The sequence below is a fragment of the Silene latifolia genome, chromosome 11, assembly GCF_048544455.1.
Source record: "Silene latifolia isolate original U9 population chromosome 11, ASM4854445v1, whole genome shotgun sequence".
In the NCBI taxonomy this organism is placed as follows: domain Eukaryota; kingdom Viridiplantae; phylum Streptophyta; class Magnoliopsida; order Caryophyllales; family Caryophyllaceae; genus Silene; species Silene latifolia.
Genome location: NC_133536.1, coordinates 139,267,365 through 139,275,324, shown reverse-complemented (window position 1 = coordinate 139,275,324; position 7,960 = coordinate 139,267,365). Strand labels below are relative to the sequence as shown.

The window sequence follows — 7,960 nt, the reverse complement described above, 5'->3', positions numbered from 1 at the left end:
TGTTTGTTTTCTTTTCTCCAATTGTTTACATTTGTAATTGTTTACATTTGTCTTTCAATTATGTGTGAGTAGTGACCCCCTAAGGTTTAAGGAGAACCTAAGTGAGGATTAAGACTTGAATATGTGTTGTTAATGTTCGGTAATTGGGTAAATTTTTTGGTCTTTGTAAACACGCATATAAGGTGTTTGTTGAAATGTGTGTATAAAAGTTCATGCCTTTCTCCAATATATGCTTAGAGTCTTAATGAATGAAAGTTTACATAGATGCTTGATAGTGCGTTTCTGATGAGTTTGGGTGCTTTGTGAAAGCTTTGTGTTCATGTTTAGAAGAGTCCAAGAAATTTGTTCTTCTAGGCCTATAATTACTGATGCGTGCTGATGTGACCATAATTAGCGCATATTTAGTTCCCGAATTAGCCTTGTTCCCATGCTTTTTAGTGCATATTTGGGTCATTTATTGTCTTTAGTTATTTGTTTTGCATATTCTTTGAGGTTTTGTGTCCTTGGTAGGAAAGGAGTGCAAACCTTGCATTTTCATGGCAAAATGAGACTAAATTGATTGAATTCAATGACCAAGCATCAAGGAGAAACAAGATTAGAAGGCCTTTGTACATATTATAGTAGTTGGGAAATGACGCGAAAGGATCCTTGCATCCCCGAGGAAATCCCCAAGGATTTTATGAAGGAAAGGAAGAAAAGAAGAAAGAAGTGAAGCTGTCCAGCAATCCGTGCGGATTGACTGGAAGACGCCCGTCCTCCACCTCCACAATCCGGCCGTCTTCTCCCAAAGACGCCCGGGCATCAAGCCCAGAAAACGCCCGGATTCCCTTGAAGACGCCCGGGCAGAGCCTCACAAATCCGGCCGTCCCGTCCCTAAGACGCACGGATTCCAGTCCAGCACAAATCCGTTTCTTCAAGCTTCAAAGAAAGATGCCCTTCCTTCGAAAAATAACGGCGTTTCCCTGGTCAAATCTAAAAAGTGTAATTACTAGTTTAGCCCTTAGTTAACCCTAATGCATCCACCTAATTTCCACTATAAATACCCCGTTAGTCTAATTAGAAGAGCATGTTCTTCTTATCAATTCTTAGAGTAGTTAATATCAATCAAATCTCTCTTTAGTTTTGTAATCAACAATTAATCAAGTTTTAATACAAGTTTTATTTCCTAAATCACTCTTTAGTTCATCCTTTATTTTGGGTAATTGAAGATTATTTGGGTTATTATTGGGAGATTGACAACCTCTCAATCAAGCATCAAGTACTTCTTTTATTCTTGCTTTATTATTGGAATCATTAGTAGGTATAATCCTCTTAATCCCTTTTTAATTATTGTTAATTATTTTCATTTATTCATCATGTTTTACTTTGTTGGTATGATTGACAACCTTGATAGCATGATCAACATGATAATGAGTGAGTAGTCACCTAGCTAGGGTTAATGGGTAATTAGGGGAAACCAACATGGGGAATAATTCATGCTTAAATTAATATGCTTTCATGGTTTATTTGCTTGCTTGTTTTGATCTCAACTCATGCACATGTTATGTTTGATGAAATGCGAGCCTATGAATCCTTGCATTTTTTACCCATCATCTATCTTTTCAATGAGACTTGTAAGACATAAACCAACTCGAGTCTCATTAGACCATGCATGTTGTTGAGTAGGGAAGATTAAGTCGACTTGTAGGTGTTGTAAAATCTAATCGATTCGGCTCCGGGACCCGAACTTTCCTAGGATTATAAGATATAACCCAACTCAATCCATCACAACAATAATTGCTTGCTTATATTTTGAGAACATGTTTGTATGATCAATTCCCATGATTCCCCTATGACCCCATGACACCCTAGTGCTTTTTATCAATTGTTTACAACCCTTTTAATTCATCTTGCTTGTTTACTTTCATTGCTATTTAGTTTAGTGACCTTCTACATCAACCCAATTGTGACACCCTTAAGACACCACTAGTTTCAATAGAAATCTCATCTCAATTCCCGTCCCTTGGGATCCGACCTTTACTTGCCTCTTTACTAATTGTAGAGTTGTTTGTGAAGTTATAAATTGTGTTTTGGTCTAGGTGCTCCTAACGACAATTTACCGAAAAGATTTAGTCCGGCCAAAAATGGCGCCGTTGCCGGGGACGGTGTTATCTTGATTTAGATTTTCTTATATTGTTATTAGTTGTGTCTTTCTTTGCCTTGGGGAAGTAAAACTCCTCAAGGTTTGTTCTAATTGTTTTCGAGTTGTTTGATATTTTGCATGTCTAGAAGGTCACAAGGTGATTTGTTACCTTTTGATCGTGAAATTGAAAGAACTTTGACAAGCAATAGAAGACTTGCTAGGAGAAATTTGAGAGGTATTGGTGAGGTTGTAGATATTCAACCAACTATTGAGTTCATCAACCCTTTTGCAAGAGAAGGTAAGGAGAACCCAACACAAAATACAACACAAAATCAACCCACAATGCCTAAGTTTTCATCACATTCCGTACCCACCGAGGAGAACCTACCCAATGGTACTCCCACACCACAACATTTGACCGGAAATTTCATTGCCAAATCCGCATTTATCCAACTAGTCGAAAGGAGCCAATTTGGGGGGATGCCTAGTGAAGACCCTCATTCTCATATGGAAACCTTTTGTGACTATTGTGATGCGATTTCTCAAACCGGTGTAACTCAAGACCAAATTCGATGGGTCTTATTTCCTTTTTCTCTAATTGGTACCGCGAAACAATGGTTGAAGGGCCTTGATAAGGCCACTCTCGGAATTGATTCTTGGAAGAAGTTGGCTCTAGCTTTCTACAAAAAATTCTACCCACCGAAAAAGACTAACATGCTAAGAGCTCAAATTACGGGTTTTAAGCAAAGGGATGAAGAATCTTTGTATGAAGCTTAGGAGCGGTTCAAGGGAATTTATCGCTCATGTCCTCATCATGGACTTAGCGAGTGGTTCTTGGTACAACAATTTTGGAACGGTCTATATGAAGATTCAAGGAACATTCTCAACATGGGATCAAATGGAATGTTCACCGAAGTTGATGACAATCAAACTTGGAACAAAATTGAGGAAATGGCGGTCCATAACTCACAATATAGTAGACCTCGCAAGGCTACTAGAGGAGGAAAGCATGAAGTGGACTCCGTTACTCAATTGGGTGCTAAACTTAGTGCTCACATTGACACAATCAATTTGAAGTTTGAAAAAGCTATGGCTAGACTTGAAGAAGCCTCAAAATCACCAAAGCATCATGTTAATGCCATGACGCCATCTTCATCAATCCCAAGTGGGATATATGAGAATTGTGGAACTTTGGGACATGATCAAAGTGAATGTAGGGGAACAAATGAACAAGTGAATGCTTTCCACGCATACAAGAGTGGTACCCCTTATTCCAACTATTACAATAAAAACACCAAATTCTATCCAAATCTCTCATACAAAAGTCAAAATGTTCAAAACCCTCAAACAACATACACCCCACCTCCCATGAGAAACCAAAATCAAAGACCCTTTTACAACCAAAACCAAGGTTACCAAAATCAAAATCCATACAATCACCAAAATGACCAAGGTTTTGATGTTCAAAAAGCGGTCCTCCAAATGCAAAAGAATCAACAAGAATTTTTCACTCAAATGCAAAAAGATAGTGAAGCAAAGGAAACCACCATCAACAACATCCTAGCTCACACCAAGATGTTGGAAACCCAATTGACTCAACTAGCATCTTCAAGCTCACAAAGACAAAAGGGGCAATTACCACCTCAAAGTAATCCCCCAAGACATGAAACGGTTAGTGCCATTCACTTGAGAAGTGGTACAAGGTATGAAGCACCAAAGAAGCAAGTTGAGGATGAAGTTGTGGAAGCTAGTGATAAGGAAGAAATTGTGCAAAACTCCAAGGATGGAGAACCATCAAAAGAAGAAATTTCAAAGAAAAATGAAGAAAAGGTCAAGGAGAAGGAGCCCATTGTGATTAGACTTCCTTTTCCAAGTCGCCAAGCCAAGCCCAAATTTGATGACCAACTTGGAAAGTTTATGGAAATTGTGAAGAATTTGGAAGTCTCAATTCCTTTTACGGAATTATTCAATCACGTGCCGGCCTATGCGAAATACATGAAAGACATCCTCACAAAGAAGAAGTCGATCCGGAAGCTTGAGACTATCGCCTCCACCAAGGTGAGTAGTGCAATACTTCAAGGGAGTTCACCTCCAAAACTAAAGGATCCGGGAAGCTTCTCAATACCGTGTACCATTGGCGACACCACGATCAACAAAGCCTTATGTGATCTAGGGGCTAGTGTGAGTGTTATGCCGTACTCGGTGAGTAAAAGGTTGGGGATGGGAGAGCTTAAATGTACCAATATCACACTCCAAATGGCCGATAGATCGACGAAGACACCATTAGGGATATGGGAAGATGTTCCCGTACGAATTGGGAAGTTTTTCATCCCGGTGGACTTTGTCATTGTTGATATGGAAGAAGACTCCAACATTCCAATCATCCTAGGAAGACCTTTTTTACACACCGCAGGTTCGGTGATTGATGTGAAATATGGAGAGCTCACTCTAGAAGTGGGAGATGAGAGTATAACTTTTAATCTTGACAAGACTATGAGAGCTCCACGTTTGCATGAACCATGTTTCATGATTGATCATTATAGCCGGAAGGATGATAGGAAGAAGTCGGAACTCCAATGGAAGAAGAAAATTGAAGATGCTCCATTCAAAGAGCAAGTGAATTGTGACAAAGAGAGCTTACAAAGCTCACCAAAGTCAAGCAATGAAGAAGATGGCCTTATTGGCCAAGAAAAGAAAATGGGAGAGTTATCTCCATCAAATCAAGAGATTTTTAATGATCAACTTAATGAAGTTTGTGGTCTTTGGGACGACGAATTCGAAGGGATTTTTAATCCCTACATTGGTAATGCCATCGATCAAGACCGACAACAAGGGCAAAGGTCTATTGAAGATCTTTATCATGATAATGAACAAGCTTTTGATTACTTTTTTAAGGTGTTGAGCAACATCGACAACACCTTGGACATGCCCCCTTGACATCTCATCAAGAATGAGAGTTTGGTGGAGTCCTCCCTAAACCACCATTTGTAAATATTTCTAACTCCCTAACTCGCATTTCAATTCTTATATTACATTTTTGTTATTTTTGGATTTTTATACTTTGATCAAGATAATTGTCATGTTTGAGAGAAGTGAGGGAGGGACTAATGATTTCAATTAATGTGTAGTGCTTTAGCTTAGTGTGGGGATAGCAATTGCCTAGGCTATCCATGCCTTAGTAGTGCCCCCACAATGAAGAACACGAGATATGAAGAAGAATGGAAGAATGACAAAGGATATGCATAGTACACGGATGGAACTGAATCCGGGTAAAAGGGGTCGAATCCGAGCGGATTCAAGAGAATCCGCCCATCTTCAGGCAATCCGGGCATATTGGGTAGAAGACGCCCGTCCATCATGAGCTGAATTTTTGAAATTTCTGACAGTCAACAAATCCGAGCGTGCTGCAAGAGAATCCGCCCGTCTTCAGAAAGACGCCCGTCCTGAAAGGAAAGACGCCCGTCTTTTTGGCTGAGAAAACAAGAAAAATCCCTGTAAAGGAATCCGCCCGTCTTCTCTGAAAGACGCCCGTCCCGCATTTTCAAATCCGCCCGTCTTTATTCAAATCTGCCCGTCTTTAGGCGAGATTTCTGAAACCCAGAACAGGCAGAATCCGGGCGTCCCGAAGGAAATCCGCCCGTCTTCCCCCTGCATTTCAAATTTTTCGGGTTTATTATAAACCCCCTCCCACATTCATTTCTTCATTTCTTCATTCATAACACTACCTATAAACCCCATAACTCCAAAACCCTCATACTCTCCATCACAAAAACAAGATTCCTCAACAACATTCACCAAAATCAAATCAAAACATCCTTTTAACAACAAATTAATCACTCCTCTTTCAACAAAAATCAAAACCAAGCACAAAATCTTCAACCTTTGAGTCGATTTTTGAATTCATAAAGGCAAAGCCTTTCATCTTTAAATCGATTTGGGTGCACTAGAAATTGAAGATTTTTCACTCTTTTCTTGGTTTATTCATCAATGGCAAGGACTAAGGGAGCAACAAAAGCAACAAAGGCAAAGGCACCAAAGGCAAAGACACTTTCATCAAGGCAAAAGAGTCTTCAAGCAAAGAAAGGATTGGCTATGGTGGTAGCTAGCCCAAACTTGGAAGTGCAACAACAACAACCTCCCATGGGAGCAACAACATCTACTACTCTGGAAATTGATCAACTTTCGAACTATCCGGAGGTAATTTTCATTTCCAAATCCCATAGGGACACTTTTGCCAAGTATGCTAGAAAAGCATTTTTATCCACCAAGTTTATTTGTGAAGATGCCTTAGATAATTTGGGTGTCCTTGAGCAAAATAGAGCCTTATTTAAAGCCATGGGGTTGGAAAAATTGTTTGAGTCAAAAGAATTGACATACCCCTCCCTTACCTTAGAATTTTTGAGTTCTTTGAAAGTTATCAAGGTTGAGACTATGGAAAACATCGAGTTCCGCCTAGCTAATGTTAGTAGGCGCATCTCCTTTGAGGAAATGGGTAAAGCTTTGGGTCTTAGTGATTCACCAAGTTATTTCAAGAATGTTGGCAAATATGACCCCGCTCCTCTTTGGGAGGCAATTTCCGGAAGGAAATTTGAGAGCTTTCATGCTAGTCGTGCTCTTTTAGTCCACCATCCGGGCATTAGAGTGTGGCACAAGGTCAGAGGAAACACCATCATTGCAAGAAAAGACACCAACCATTTCACCAAACTCGATTTTGTTCTTCTTGAGTCGGCTTTGAACATTGGAAGGGAACACACCAAGCCTTTCAACTCTCTAAGGCTTTTGGTGGATAGATGGCTAAACATTGATTGTGGGAAGCAAGGCACTACCGTTATTGTGAATGGAGGTCTAGTCACTATTTTAGCTAAATACTTTGATCCGAACTTCAACAAAGATAACAAGTATGTAGCAAAGAAGGGTGGTCATCTCATTGATATTGATACTATGATGAACAAGTACAAGTGGGTCTCTCATAACCCTCTTGACACCAAGTATGGATGGCTCACAAGTGAGGCTAGATCTTTTACTTTGCCTTCGAAGATTTGTCGTTTAAGTGTCCACCGGACCAACTATCTACTTCCCCTATCAAAAGAGGCCGAATACATTATCCGACAACAAAAGGGTGAACTTGAAATGCCCTCCTCTTCCATTGTCACACCACCCTATCCTTTCGAGTACCAAGAGTTCAAGCCCGAAGGTGTTGAAGCAAGAAATGATTACTTGACTCTTCTTATGCAAGAGATGCACAAGCAAGCCTTCGAGGACCGGAAAGATGCTTACTTAGCTCAATATCCACCCCTCCTACACTTAGCTAGGCAAGTACTACTTGATCCTTCATTTCCTTTGCCTAGTTGGGCGGATAGGGAAGTCTTCTTTCCGAGTGCATCTAGGGTTGCTCCGGGTGATAATGAGGTTGTCGGTAATGAAGAGGTTGATGATAATATTGATGAGGAAGCTAGTGAAGAAGGAGAAGAGGATGATGAGAAAGGTGAACAAGAAAGTGAAGAAGAAAGTGGCGATGAGTCCACTTCTAATGAGGAAGGTGATGATAGTGATGATATGATGGAAGATTAGCAAGCTTTGGAGGCTCCTACCCTCTCGAGGTTTGTTCTACTTCTTTCTTTGTTTTAATTATTTATCTTGATCATTGTTGGAGTAGTCCTAGCACCATAGAGGACTAACACCTCGGCCCCATTGAGGTGTTCTCATTTTATTGTTCCCACCTTTCAAAATCCAAAATGACAAATTAGTTTCATGCATTGCATAGTGTGTGCATGAACTACACCCATCCTTAGGACATTAGCAATAATGTCTAACTCGGTTTGGGGAAGCACATGCATA

The 7,960-nt window shown here is 40.1% G+C and overlaps 1 non-coding gene across 1 annotated transcript; it reads right to left on the bottom strand.

The window, feature by feature from the left end:
• Window positions 1-2,836: 2,836 nt before the first annotated feature.
• On the bottom strand, window positions 2,837-2,943 carry LOC141616314 (small nucleolar RNA R71). The gene has a single exon (XR_012530670.1). It is a non-coding gene; the product is annotated as a small nucleolar RNA R71 (small nucleolar RNA).
• Window positions 2,944-7,960: the final 5,017 nt, after the last annotated feature.